This window comes from Erithacus rubecula, assembly GCF_903797595.1.
Source record: "Erithacus rubecula genome assembly, chromosome: 5".
Taxonomy (NCBI): domain Eukaryota; kingdom Metazoa; phylum Chordata; class Aves; order Passeriformes; family Muscicapidae; genus Erithacus; species Erithacus rubecula.
In genome coordinates, this window is record NC_136687.1 from 42,040,652 (window position 1) to 42,055,628 (window position 14,977).

General features: G+C 40.1%; 1 pseudogene across 1 annotated transcript in view; it reads right to left on the reverse strand.

The window, feature by feature from the left end:
• Positions 1 to 2,571: 2,571 nt before the first annotated feature.
• The window catches only part of LOC306801888 (FHF complex subunit HOOK-interacting protein 1A-like), a 72,705-nt pseudogene continuing 60,299 nt past the window's right edge, over positions 2,572 to 14,977 (reverse strand). The window contains exons 7-12 of the transcript in view: positions 14,737 to 14,918; positions 13,217 to 14,226; positions 8,194 to 8,372; positions 7,870 to 7,911; positions 7,215 to 7,313; positions 2,572 to 3,003 (exon numbers count right to left, since the gene is read on the reverse strand). The product of the transcript in view is annotated as an FHF complex subunit HOOK-interacting protein 1A-like (transcript). The remainder of the gene's footprint in view (positions 3,004 to 7,214; positions 7,314 to 7,869; positions 7,912 to 8,193; positions 8,373 to 13,216; positions 14,227 to 14,736; positions 14,919 to 14,977) is intronic.

Below are 14,977 nucleotides of genomic sequence, written 5' to 3' on the forward strand. Positions count from 1 at the left end.
ATAGTTCTTTGTCCTGGCTACCAAATATTATATTGCTATTACATCTGAGACACAGCTGCAAGTCTGTTCCCACTCAGAAAATAAGCAATGCAAAGGTACACGTATGATCTGCATTTTAACATTCTAAGCCAGAGTCACTGCACTTGTCCACCTCTTCCTTTTTGGGAGCTGACAGACATTTCCCATTTGTGAGGGACACTGCACAAACACAGTTCTGACCTTTCAGCAAGAAGCGTTAAAGCCTTACACACAACTCCAGATTGGCTGACTTTATCCTACCGGATATAGAACATAAGCTCTGGAGGTGAATTTTTTGGAGGTAGACTTTGACTTCAGGGTTTTTTTTTTTTTTTGTTTGGTTGTTATTTGTTTTTTGGTTGTGTTTTTTGGGTTTTTTTTTTAATAGCCTACAGCAGGCTGACAAAATGAATGTAGACCTTTTAATCTATACCTTGCAGATTAAAGGCAGAACTTTTCAGAACTATCTGAAGGATTTAGGACCCTGCACATTCCAGAGGAATTTGACCTACAATTAATTAGACTGTTCTCGAGTGCCTTTGGGGTTTGTTTTTAAACTGTTGGGTTTTTGGGGGGTCTTTTTCCTTGAAATCTCTGAGAAGGTGTGTTTCAAAATCAGTATGTGATTAACTGGAATTCCACATTATGGAATTACAATGATCATGAGAACTAATGTATGCAAGTGTTATTTCTGATTTCTGTTTCTTCACATTTTTGGAGTCACTGTTAGTTTGTATTCTGGACAAAAGGGTTTATGTCTTTCTTGAACTAGGCCCTCTTTATGTTGTGAACTAAAACATACTGGAAGCACAATTATGCAGCTAAGACAAAATGCAGGGATGACACACCAATTCATTATGTTTGGGTTCTTCTAATGAAGCTCATTACTCACACAAGAGAATTTTCTCAAGCAGTTAGTCACCAGCAGACAGCTTTGCCCATTACTCCTTCCTTTTCTGCAGCTGGTGAATAGCCTGGTCCTCCCCTCACCATCCCAGAAGTGAAATATTAGGAAAAGTCAACACCTAAATTAAAAGTAAACAAACAATACTTAAATTTCCTTTAACCAAAAGAAATTAACAATAAAACAATACACCTTTCATGAGCAAATAAATGTTTTCCATTTAATAAAAAATAGACAAAGATGAAAATGGCCTTTTGTCAATTTAACATTACAGAAAGATACTGAGTATCTTTCTTTAGGTTATTATAACAAGGATACAAATAACCTAGACACTAATAACAGCTTGTGTAGAAACATTTTGCTTTGTACTTTGTGCAAATCTTGTTATGTTAATAAGGCATGTTCATGGGCTTAGATAGCAATGCAAGTGTTATCAAGGAATGCCCATGAACTGCAAGGAAAATTACAAACAGTCTGCAATCCACATCCATTTACATTGGACACTTCATTGGACTTCAAAGCCCAACAGCTGATAACTGCAGATCTGTCTTCCACACAAGGCAACGTGGTATGTGCAGGGCCCAGCACCTGCTTTCAGCTACTCATGGGTTTACTACACATAAGATCACTTGAATTCAGAAAATCTGATCCAGTAGTTAAAAAGGGGGATTTGGATGTGGATTGGTAAGAACTCCACTTCAGAATGAAGCAATGGAAGAGTAAAAGAGGACAATGACATCAAGAAGCACAGCTCTTCACATAAAGGGGTTTTGTGCAGATTTTGCATGGTTTTTTATACTGTGTACTTTCCCCATGGGACAATGTTTTTTCAAGCAAACTTGTCTCCGAACAAGTTATTCAGAAGAGTATTTCTGGGACAGAAAAAGCTAGTGTGTTTGTGTCTCAGCCAGCCAACAAGTGTCTCATGCAGAAATTCAACAGGAATTAGTTGCACTGAAGAAAAGTGGGTCTGGAAAGAGGAAGGAATGAAAAAGGAAGCTGCAGTAAGTGCAATATCATAAATCTCAAATAAGTTACTGTTGGAGGTTGAGTGTTTTTCTATTACTGTGTCAATTGAAAGAATTTTTCCCATTATCATGCCAATGGAGCTGGCCGGGTTGCACCCAGGATCTCTGATGACTCTAGACAAAAGGGGTAGGTGGGAGCGGCGTCCGGAGGGGCCTCTCGGGCTTCCGGACGGAGACTCGTGTCTGCGGACACAGCTAATCACCCGGACACACATGGTGAGCAAGGAGCTGCCCGCTCTAGCCCGTTCCCTCCTGAGACCAGCATGGCCGCTGCCGCCCCTCCCGCCTCCGCTCCCACCTGCCCTCAGCAGCAGCCGGGTTTTGTTCTGTCTGCAGCACCGTGGACTAAGCACAGAGAGCGTGCCTGCAGCTAAAGAAGGGACTGGAACCGAGTTATCTATTCTGTTCTGTTCGTAATTTTAACAACTGCTGTTGTTTTCTGCTTGTATGGTTAGATATATTAGTAAAAGACCTGTTATTCCTACCCCCTTATCTCTACCTCAGGGTCCTTGATTCAAACAATTATAATACTTGGGGGGAGTAGAATTAAAGTTTTTATTTCAAAGAAAACTTCTGCCTTTACTGAAAGAGACCTGTCCTTCAAATCAGGACAGTTACCTACCACAGAAGGAAATTACAAGGCCTACTGGAATAATATTTTGCCTCCTTCTTCCCCCTCCAAATCAAGTATTTTCAGGAAATCTTGAAGTGCAACCTTTCGAAAGTAGCTATGCTTTTTAAAAATCTGTTTAAACTCCAAACACCTTTTAAAAACACATTTTAAAAACTCACTAATAATAATCTTCAACATCTACCAATATTTTGTAACATAAAATGGTATGTTCCTGGGCTAGAGAGGCCAGTTCCTTCAGGAACTCTGGGAAAAGGGCAGCTGCGAGTACAGCATTCCTCATATTCACAGGAAGGCTGGGATGAGCCAAGTCTTTCTTTCCTTTCTGTCCCAGGAAAGGCTGCAGTACAGCCGGGAAAGCTTCAGGAAGATTCTTTCCTTTCCCTGTGTTGCTGCTGTGTTTAGGTAATTTAGGAAATTACCTAAAGACAGGAGGAGAGAAAACAAAAGACTCTGTATATTAAGCCCACAGAGTATTTGTACAGTGTTCAAACCCAGTTTATAAGGATTGTATTCAGAGCTGTAATTTACAGTACCCAGATTGTGCAGGGAGATACTCCACTAATCCAGCATTTTAAAGTGCTACATGGTCTGATTCTATTGTATTTTTTATTACCTATCTTTCCCCAGGTTATATATCATATTATATTATTTTTCATATATTATATATATCATATATTATATTTTATATATTATGTATTATATTTCCCCAGGATATATATTCAGTTCCAGCTCTGATGAGACAAATAAGGGAGCAGAAGAGAAGTCAAGGGAAAGAGTAATATGGATTTACCTTCTGAAACAGCAGATAGTATCTATCCATCTAGAGCCAGCATGGCTGTCTCCATTTCAACAATACTATGCTCTATTGCTCCCCCATCAAACTGTTGTTTTGATTTTACTGCTCTTTCTCTGTCCTCTCCCTGTGAATCACCATGTCAATGGGTTCAAGGCCAAGCTATCATATCACCACATGAGTTTGAAGCAAGTTAGAAACTAAGGGGAAAAAAATTTAAAATTAGATTTTTCTGCAGCTATAGAGCTCACTAACTACACTTACTTCCCTATAAAGCAACTAACCATTAAAGAGAGCACATGAAAGCTACTGTGTGTTCTGCTATATGATCTCTGCTGCCAGAGTTCAGAGGATCAGAGCTCAAGTATCAGAATGCATGGAATTACAGTGACAGCAGCACTTAAATTTCAATCAATTGCTCCTTATTTCAACCTGAAACAGAACTGCCCTTTAATTAGATTTTAATTAATTTAGTGAAACTAAAAAGGTGACAAAATTTAATGCTGATGGAAATAAATACTCTACAAAGAAAAATTAACCAATAGAACTCACTGCTACAAGATGGAATTCACTGTAACAAGGTATCAAGGCCAACAGCAGAGGCAGAAAATCCTGCCTAACTTACAAGTGGGATGTTTTCCTGAGATGTGTTAGTAAATATTTGTAAAGATTTAATTGTAATTTTAATGTAATTTGTAAAATTACAAAGAAACAAAAGGGCTGTTAAGTCTCATACTGCAGACAAGCCCAGCACTGCATTGCTGCCTTCAGAAGGGGTTTCCCTTACAGTGCACAGTTTATGTTCAAGTATCAGGCTCAAGTGATGCCAGCCTTGCCCTGAAACCTCTCCCAGTAGTGAACAGGGGGAGCCGTAGATGGAAGCCTCACTCAATGCTGCACAGCAATCCCTCTGTTCAACAGCTCTGCACTTTTGTTCCTTGCCTGTACTTCACCCTAAGCACTGTGGAATTACTCTACTCTTCCAAATACTTGAAAAAAAATTCAATCTCAATAATTTAAGAGACTTGTACTTTTCTTGAGTTTAAAACACCTTTCCAGCTCCAGACTTATCAATGTTGTTATCAATGTTGTTATTCTACAAATTTCTACCTACTAGAGACAGAGTACAGAAGTTTCTGTTCTGTAAGAAAATCTGACTGTGGGAGGAAAAACAACTTGAATTATAGATTACAATGAAAAGAGAAAGTTTGGCGCTTCCCCTGAATATTTTGTTTTTTTCAGATTTTCTAATGTCAAAATGTTTCATAATTAATATTTTAGGTTTTCAAAATAGTTTAGGCAATATAATCAGAATGCTAGTATACTTCCAAAGCTTTGCTTTTGTTTATACTCTTCTTTTTAAAAGGAATTAAAATTTATAAATTTCTAAAAATAATTTTGGTTTGGATTCAACTGCTTGCTTGGGAAAAAAATCCCAAAATAGCAGAAAAGCACAGAAAGCTGATCTAGGAACTAGAGATTTGGGTTTTTTTTCCTTTGATCAGGATTGTTCACTTCTCTCTAAGGTCAGGATGCAATCTGAGTCATACTATTGAAAATTGTGCAAATGAGTGCTCTGAAGATTGTTACCAACACACTGAAAGAGAGGCAGCTTCCACATGAAACTACATTGTGACAGCTCTAGATATGTAACCAGAGCCCAAGCTTTTGTGGAAGAAACCACACACTACTGAAAGCCAAAAAGAACAAATAATTTCTGTTCAAACACCTTCAGAAACCAACCCTGTAAAAAGAGAGAAAATGCTCTATGTTTTGGTTTTACGTTTGTCTTCCCTACTAACTCTGGCTTCAGATTTCCATATGTGAACTTGTAGGAGACTGTCTATGCTCAGACCTGCAGAGAACACTGGGGTTTATTCATCACTTATGTTCAGGGGAAAAATCCCTCTGAGAGCAACCAATATGTTTGATAGTCAGAGGTGGTGTTCAAGCTAACAGAAAGAAGTCCATGCAGAGTTCCTAATCTCTCATTTAGTTTTGATTGTTTGTTGTTTTTTTTTCTTCATTTACCATTATTGCAGCAGTTCCTGTATTGCACTTCTTAATCAACATAATGAACTACTGGTTGATGGGCTACTGAGCCAACTCACCCCCAGGATTACAGCTTGCTGACTTGCATCACTAGTCCTGTAGGGAACCAAGTCTGCAGTTATCCAGACATTTCCTTACTCCTCACTTATTTGTCAAGAGAAGCCTTCTTTGCAGGACTTGCCACTATACAGAAGAAAGTGTACTAACAGGCTGACTAAGCAGCCTTGTTTCAAATTCCTAAATAATGACCAGCATGAACCAACCTGGCCAATTCTGAAGCCCACAGAAGAAAACTGATGTAAAACTGGAAGTATAAAAAAAAAAGTCATTGGGAATGCATTATGTAAACATACTTATTGCCAGCACCTCAGAAAAAGAGGACTCTGAATGTTGCCTCCTGATCTCATCTCCCACATGCTAGCTACAATGCCATATAATTGTAAGGGTTTCTATTCTATGACAACAAAATGAAGAGCCTGAAATGCTAATGATACGTGCAGTACACAGCTTTTTTTGCAGGAGGCAACTTCCACAGACTAATTCTTCAGGAAGCAGCCTTAGCAAGATCATAGTTTTCACAGACTAGATGTACTGCAAACCTTAAAAACACATACTATGATGACTATAAACTAGGTAGATTACTCTTCAGAGACTTGAAAATGAAAACAAAATTACAATGGCACATAAAGAGTCCTGATTTCCACACATATGCAAATCCAAGGAAAGCATCAACATCTTCACAGAAGTGTGGACAATGGGTGATTGTTAATGACTCCCAAAGATGAGTAAGCACACACCTGTAAATGCAGCCTCCCTTGAACCCTCTTGCAGGGTCAGCTCTTCATGACTCACTAAATTTGACATATTCTCATCATGTGGCAAGTTGACATTTAAGAGAAGCCTGCATCCAACACTGCCCACTCAGCAGCAATCTGGGAATAAGCATGTCTTCAGGGCAGGGCTTCAGCTTTACCCATTGCCTACCTGTGTCTGGAAGGTTCTTATTTGTCAGCTAAGACTTCATTTTGTTTATTTTTACTATCTTGCCCCACACTGGTACAAATAGGTACAGGTAAATGTAAAGAGAGGTGCAGTGTGCTCTGTGCTTGAGAGGCAGCAGGTGTTACAGAGTCCCCTGCAAAACTGGCTTGGTGGGATGATACCTGTCTAACTCCCCACTGCTCTTAGACACACACCTTTTGGTTTTTTCTGTTTGTTTTGCTTTTTTTATTATACAAGAAAGATACTAGCCAGAAAACCTTCAGTGTCTATCTCCTTCAGTGGTAGCCCAAACCATAATACTAAGCCTTATTCAATTGTTGCAGAAACCAATTCATCCTGGACTTCTGTCCTCTCTAACAGTTATCAAATTTGAACCAATGACTAGATGAATGTCAGGCTAAAAGGAAAATGAAATCATGCACATATGCCACCTCACTTCATGCTTTGAAAGTCAGTTTGTTTACTGACAGCAAGCCGAGCTTTTGTTACTTCTTTAAACAGATGTTTTATATATCTAATAAAAATTTCTAAACAGCATAGAATATCCAACTAGATAAATATACACATATATATATATACATATATGCATACATATATACATACATATATACATACATATATATATATCTGGTCTACTGAGCATCATCACTTTAAAGTCAGAAGGATACAGCTGGCTAATGACATTCACAACATACCACACCTTTTAATCATCTGGAGAAAAGGACAGAGGTAACTGGTAAGTCATTCCACCCAGCCCTCCTCTGGGCTGTGGTTATCATATACCTTTGGTGAGCAATTCTTCCGCAGTATCAGACATGTCCACACAAAAAAAAGCAAGTACTGTTGGGCTTCCAGGAGAAGGCTTGGGAAGTCTTTTTCAATGGAATTGTGAGAAATTACATAGTGATTCATGTCATTATGAAAATACACCATGGGATCAATATAAACAAGAATATGGAATCCAAAGTAAAGCATGGAGATGAGATATAAGAATATTTAATCAATTTGTAAATTGTCAAATTCTTTTGTTTTTATTATTATTTTCACTATAATAATGAATTGTATCCACTTTTATGTATAAGGAAAATGTGAGCTTGTTTGAACATAAGCAGGCTTTCCCCTGCTGTTACCTGCTCGTTAGGAGTGTAACCTGAATACCTGTTCAAGCCTTGTCCAAATCTTGTGGAGGCTTGTAGCCACTGCTGCTGGAGTGCTAGCAAACATGTTCAGGCTTGCTCAAACTTGTACTCCAGCATAGGCGCATGTTACAGCCCACCAAGAAACTGCCTATAAAAGGGGCAGTGACCCAGAGTAATACGGACATGTTGGTGGACCGCAGACTCCCCACATCCCCAGAGCTGCCTGCCTATTCCTTATCAATGAACTAATAAATTGCCTTATTGATTGACCTACCCAATTGTGGTGAGTAATTTATAACAGAAGCAAAATGTTCAATCTTATTTTTCACAGATGCCAGCACCTGCCAAAACAACAGTAATAATTACTTCTTTCTCCTTTGCTCCCACTGCAGCCATAGACTGAATATTCAGGTTTTCTCTACCTGCATTAAAATAGAGTTCTGACACAACCTATGGTTAGAGTTTCCAGTTCTTTGCACAAATGTAATTCAAACATGAAAATAAAATAAGAAGCTCTCAGACAGGTAGGAAAGTGAAACATGAAACTGAAAGGAGCTAATATAAGGTTTAAGGAAACACCGAAGACACTGCTCTGTAGGCATGCCAACACCTGTGGTAAATACCTGATAGAGTGAGCGCACACTAGGCTGAAATATCATGTTGGTGTTGAGCAGAAAGAAGCAAAGAAGTGGCTCTGAATAACTTTCCAGCTGATTAATAATCCCAATAAGCAGCAAATTTACATGCAAGGAATTCTCCAGCCTGTTCCCCAGCTTTGACAATACTACACTCATTAATGGTCCTGCAAGAAAATAAGAAGGAATCAATACTTTTGTTTTCAGAGAAGAAAAATGGTAAGATCCAGGAAAAAGGCATTTAAAGGGAATTTTGACAATCATAACCAAGCAATTTAGCCCTCCCACACATTAATTAAAGACAGTAGGAGGAAAACTCAGCTGAACATAGAAAGCAGATTTAACAGAGGTGTTGAAAGCTTTTGTGATTAGCAGCACATTTGCTACCTAGCCAATCAGTTTACATTAATGGCATATTTAACATGTATGACTATTCCACTTGCATGTGCCAATAAGGATTTAGCCTAGGACTAAATTACAGCCTACCACTCTATTCCCCTTGAATAAATTGGAAGGGGACTACTAGTTTTAATGCAAACAGAATCTGCTCTTTTTACTCTTCTTGTGCCTTATTTCTGTGTAAGGACTGGGCAAAGTGAATTATCACCAGCTTTCTTGTTCTATCAAAAAAACTGGTGTTCTAAAGAAAACATGAAAATGCTATTCTAGACATAAAAATCAAGCTGTGATAGTTCCTATCACAAGAGAAGGTATCTTCAGTACACCAAACAGTCACACTCTTGGGGGTTGGGGATTTATTTCTTTTACTTGTTGCCTGTGGAACTTTTCCCATTGACTTGCTAAGAAGCATTGGTGACTGGGTATTTGAGACAGGGGAAATGGAACCCCTCTGGTTTTCAGGAGTTTCTCTCAGAGGGAGAGGGACACCACAAAATTAGAAGCAGGTAAAAGGGCGGAGGAGGCAGTTGCTTGCTCTTGGCTTTGGAGGAGAAGGGTCGCTGCTAACACCACCATAGCCCAGCCAGTAGCTGCCTTCTTCTACTGCTGCTGTACCCTGCACCCCTGCCCTGCCAGGATGCCCTGCCATTTCAGCTTGCTATTTCTGAGAGTCCTGCTGGAGCACCGGCACCTACACTGCCGCAAGGTTTGTGAAACAAAACCTCTCGTTTCCATCCCTTCCCATCTCAGAGGCAGCTGCCATTACCGTGTGCTCCCCGAGCTTGCGCCACAGCACCCCCTGCAGCCATGGGTGAATCATCGCACCTTCCCTGTCTACCGGGAGCCATCAGCGCTCCCTGCTGGCTGTGACGGGAACTGCACCAAAGGGAACGTGCCTGCGGCTGAGAGGACTCGAACTGAGTTTCTTGTTCTCTTTGTTATTAAGTCCATAGTTGTTTCGTTTGTCTTGTTATACATATTAGTAAAGAATTGTTATTCCTATCCTCATATCTTTATCCCCTTAATTTCATAATTATACTAATTCAGAGGGAGGGAATTTATATTCTCCATTTCAAGGGAGGACCCTGCTTTCCCTAGCAGACACTTGTCTTTCAAACTAAGACACACACAAAGTGGGGAAGACACGAAAATAGATTTATAAGGATAATTGCTGGAAGACATAGACATTGTAATATAAATGTCACCAATAAATAATAGCTTTAGTTTGTGTATCCATGCTGAAGGACAGCCAATGAAATGCAGAAGCATTTACCATTAAATACATAAACGTTTCATGCTCAATCTTAAGAAAACTTTGCAAACTGAGAATGACTTCACTCAATTATTACCCTGTTAGACCACATAGATGGTCTGGGGAGGCAGCCACTACAAGAACCTACTCACAAATGAAATCTTAGAAATGTCCCTTGCTCCACCCACAGTCCCACCACACTATTCCAGTTGCATAAGAGCTAGGAAAACCATGTAGAAGAATCCCCGGATGATTAGCACTGCTATCTTTGACTACCCCATCCTCAAACCTGGCAAAAGAAGCATTCCATGGGTATTTCTGGGGTAAAGCAGGTGGCCATAATCCAACATCATTCCAGCTGCCATCTGAGCTGGCTGGGCACAGTGCAGCCCAATTCAATATGTGTGTTGGAAGGGCTGCCTGTGGCAGAGGCTAAAGCACTTCTGGGCCAGTGCAACAGAAAGGATCAAATGAGGAGTGCCCCTGTTGCCATTAACAAAGCTTCACTAGAGGCTGGAATCTGTCATGCTTTACAGCAACTATGAGCACAAAGCAAGCACTCCTTCCAGACTCATCTCTCAGGGCTAATGATGCCACAGCTCCACTCACAGTAAGACAGGTGGGAGAGCCAGAGTTGACAAGGCTTTATGTGGCTGCTGCCTTTCAACCACCACAACAGCAATCAAAGCCTGGGTACCCAGTGGAGCAGCACCAAGCACTTTTGCTGTGACACAGTTTATTCTGTCCCAACATAACCTATCCTGTTCATGGAGACATTTCCACAGAGTTCCTGAGGGGAGCCCTACTGTATCAAAAGGGATGGCAGAGGGAGCTGAGATGTGCCACTGTTACTTTTTTCTAGGTAAAACTTCAAAGCTGAATAAGTAAAGCTGAAGTTAGGTACATGTAACTACTGCTGCTTGCCACTTCAAGAGAGGTTACCAAATACATAAACATTTTTTTTTAAAAAGTGATGGCATGACTTTTAAACCCAACAATTTATTGAAATGAGAATCAGAGTATGTAAGCAGAATTTAGAATCCTTGTAAGAAACAGGGTAACTAGATGAGTAGTGAAAAAGTTACTCCGTTCACGGCCATGAAGTCGAGCACTGATATATGTAGAGGGAGGGACTAAAATATAAACTCCTGTTTCTAAACACCACAAATGAAAATAAGGATGAGAGTGTTTAATGCTTTTACAGTGGATATAAGACAATGAGAGGGCATTTTCTTCACAGATCCATAGGCCTGAAGGGACCATCTTTGCATTGCTGACAGTTACTGTCTGTGGGAAACTTCTGTCAGAAAGAGGACCCATCCCTTAATGCTATCCCAAAACAGTAAAAGCAACCTAAAATTTTTACCAAACACATCTACAAATATAATATAGCATCCCAAATTAGATACAGAATCATAGAATGGTTTGGGTTGGAAGGGACCTCAAAGACCTAGTTCTAAGTTCCCTGCTCTGGGTAGGAACATCTTCCATTAGACCAGATTGCTATCCTTGATAGACCCTGCAATTTTAACATTTTCAAGGTGTTGTTGTGATGCAGAAAAAAGACTCTCTAACCAGTAAAAGTTAGAAAGCAGTATGTTTATTATGACTCAGGCACACTTGAGAGAAATCTCCCACAGGCATGTGCAAAGCAAACAGGGCTCTCGCCTTCTTTCATCCACGGAAGTCTAACATATTCATATGATTACCCAATATGCCTATACATACACATTACCTAACCCCACCTATCCCCGCTTCATATTAAAATTAGCTCAAATTCCTTTTACACTTGCACAGTTCCTTCCTTCAAATGGGTTGGTGGGTATTTGAAATGGGTCAGTGGTTTCCTAACAATGAAGTCTGGGAGCCTTCCTCACCTTCAACTTTTCACCTTTGTCTTGTTGCTAGGTTCTTAGGTGCTTTGGACATAGTTTAAACCTAGTTCTGGCTGGTTTTAGGGCCCAGGTGCAGTTATGATTCCTTCACTTGGACAATATCCCAACCACCCATCTTGACACAACAAAGCCAAGCAAGAGATTTATTGTTTTAGCTCTACTGGCTCAGCCACTTTCGACATTGCTTCTACTATAATCATTATACCTATAGCTCCTATTCCTCACCTAAACTCTTAATTCTTTGATTTTGGCTTTAGTTGCGAGTACGTCCTTACATGCAATCACTATGATCTTCATTAAAGCAAGGTAAGGAGTCTAAGAGTAAAACACACTGTAGATGGATAACAAACATCTAGGTTTATTGCTTTTAGCTTTTTATCTTCATTTTCCTCAGTTTTGAGGTTTTTCTGGGTTTGGGCGAGGGTTGGGATTTTGAAAATTAACAAATGGAGAGAGGCACTAGATGAAGAATGAGAGACAGGGACAACATTTTTGAGCTACATTTGACAGCAGATAATGGGAAGCAGAGATTTGGATACAATTAGCTTCCCATAAAAGGAAATTGCCACAACAGGAAAAATAGCAAATTTATTAAAAAACAAACTAGATTTTTCAATTAAGAAACAGTGCCAAGCATTTTGGCCACAGCTGACCAGAAAGTGCTGCTTTTTTATGAACACATATTTTCCCACTCTCCAAATGAATAAGAAGCCATCTTACAGAGGTTTTGTGTTGGGTGAGGGAACCTAGTGTATGATTATTTTTTATTATTTGCATTATTCTGGTATCTAGGAGATCTAATTAAAGACCAGGAGCCTGCAGTGCAAGGAGCTGCCCAAATACAGATCAAAAGCCCTCTCTGACCTCCCATAATAATGTAATTGCTGAATAGCTTGGACAGTCAGCAGAGATCAATCTTAAATTGCTGTCTGGCACTAGACAGAAAAGCATGCCAACAGTGAGGGCAGGCCTGACACTGGAGACCAGGATGCCAGGGCAGAGCAGGAAGACAGGCAAATACAGACACGGCACCACTGCTGACACCTTCTGTTACAATGTGGAATAGCAGAGAGAGGAAAAATGGCACTATGATGTTGCATCTATCCCATCAGAGATGAAAGTTGCCAGAAAAACAAATTATTTACCTGGGCTCTGAATATTAAAACAGCTACTCTGAACACCTTTCAACTGAAAAAACTTCCTCTGGTGTGACAGAGCTCTCACATAACAAACAACATAATCCCTGCTCAATGTTTTAAATAATTACCAAGAAAAGAAACCTTGAGTCCCTACCATTTGCTTTCACCACACTGATGACTCTGCTGTATTTTCACACTGTATATCTCACTCTCCTTGGAGTGGTTTCAGCTATTTAGACTATACCCTGTTTAGTGCCTGTTTTGGTCACCATTAATCACCATGCCTTCTCATACTTGTCATGCATGTAATTAACAGGACATTCCACCTGTAAATGGTTGACTCTGGCTCCCTGGAGAGTGCTTGGGAGACATCCGCCTTTGGTCCAAAGGGAGATGATATGCTCTCTGCAGAAGGGGTATCTGCTGAGAAATTCTGAGTCCTCCTTCTGCTGGAGAGACACAATCAGGAGCATCCAACTTCTGCTCCTCCAAGCATACACAGTTTTGATCCAGTTAATAATTCCATCATACTGTGCAATTAAATCCTCACCATCTATGCTCAGCAGTTTTACATTTAAGTTGCAATCTTCCTCCTGAGAAGAAATCTTTAATTCTAAGTCTGGCTGTGGATCAATCTCAGTCATTTTATGGTTTATTTGTTCTTTAATTACACCTTTAGTGGAGCTTGAATTTCTCTTACTGTGCTCATCCAAGTCCCTTTCCAGCTGAGTCTTTGCAAGAGACCCGCTGACTATGGTCTGGCTCTGCATCTTGTGTTCTCTGGCTACATTTAAAGGTTTCTCCTTGGAGCTGTTATCATCTTGAGTATTCCTCTGGTCACATAACCTGTAAAATATAACGTCATCCTTAAAGTCTGACTTCTCTATGTAAGAGCCTTTGATAACATATTTCTTGAATGTGTTTTGGTGGCTTTGCAGATTGCTGCATTTCTGTACTTCCCAGATCATCATATGGTTGTGGTGAGCAGGCATTAGAACCAGGAGAAATCCCTGTGTTATAGCTATCATCCCATTCTAGCTCCAGCTCATTTTGTCACTGAACGGAGTTGCTTGTGCAAAGCTATATGTGCTAAGTGTCCTTTGCTGGAGCTGAAACATGGGGTGTTCCACATCTATACTGTTCTTCTCTGCAAGTGTCTGGATAAAGCTGTCTGGATCAGGATTTGCTCCATCACATAAGGTAGACCAAACCGTACAGTCTTTCATGCACTTCATGATGGTTTCTTGAGCTTCCCCCAGGTACTGCAAGTAGCTGATGTTCACAGCTCTTCCATATTCCACAATGCAAGCCGATTCAGAAGAGCATCTACCAGGATCTAGAAATAAGGAAGACGACTGGTATTGAGAGCAGTATATAAAATTTTCTCCAGCAAGGCATCCACTAAGACATTGCAGGGAGAGTCTTTAACCCTAATTATCCAATAAGGTAGGAAGACCAAAGCACAATTGAGATTTTCTCATAAACAATAAACACACAACTTTTTCCTATGGCCAAAAAGAATCCCAAAAAAAATAGCTGTAACTCAAGATTTCTCTGAGAGCAGCTTGCATTCAAACCTTAATGCAGCAATCACTCCAAAGCAGCCAGAGCTGCTGCCATGTATCAGTACATTATTATCATGAGCGCTTATTCAAGCTGGATAGCTGCTAAAATTAGGTTTCGATAGACCTGGACATTTGGAAGGATGTAAACAAAGTTGCTAGTCCCAGCTTGCCCAGTTTATTGTTTCCCACCACATTTCTGTCCCCTCCTATTATTTTCCAATTCCTCCCATAAGGTGTTACCAGATCAAACTCAGTTAATGATTTGGTCTTCCACTGAGCACCTTTAGTTTGTGCTGGTTTTGTCCAGAGAATACAGTCTTTTCCTTGGCTTTCAAGTGTCAAAGTGATTCCAGTGGAGCAGCACAGAGGTGTCAGGCCCAGCAGTTTTGCACCAGGGTGACAGTCTCTCTCTTTCACAGCTTGCTGCTGGCTCAGCATCATGTGGTTGCGTGGGATCAGATACCTGAAACAGCAGTGCCCAGCATCACTTATTATCCTTTCATATTAGAGAAAGCAACAACA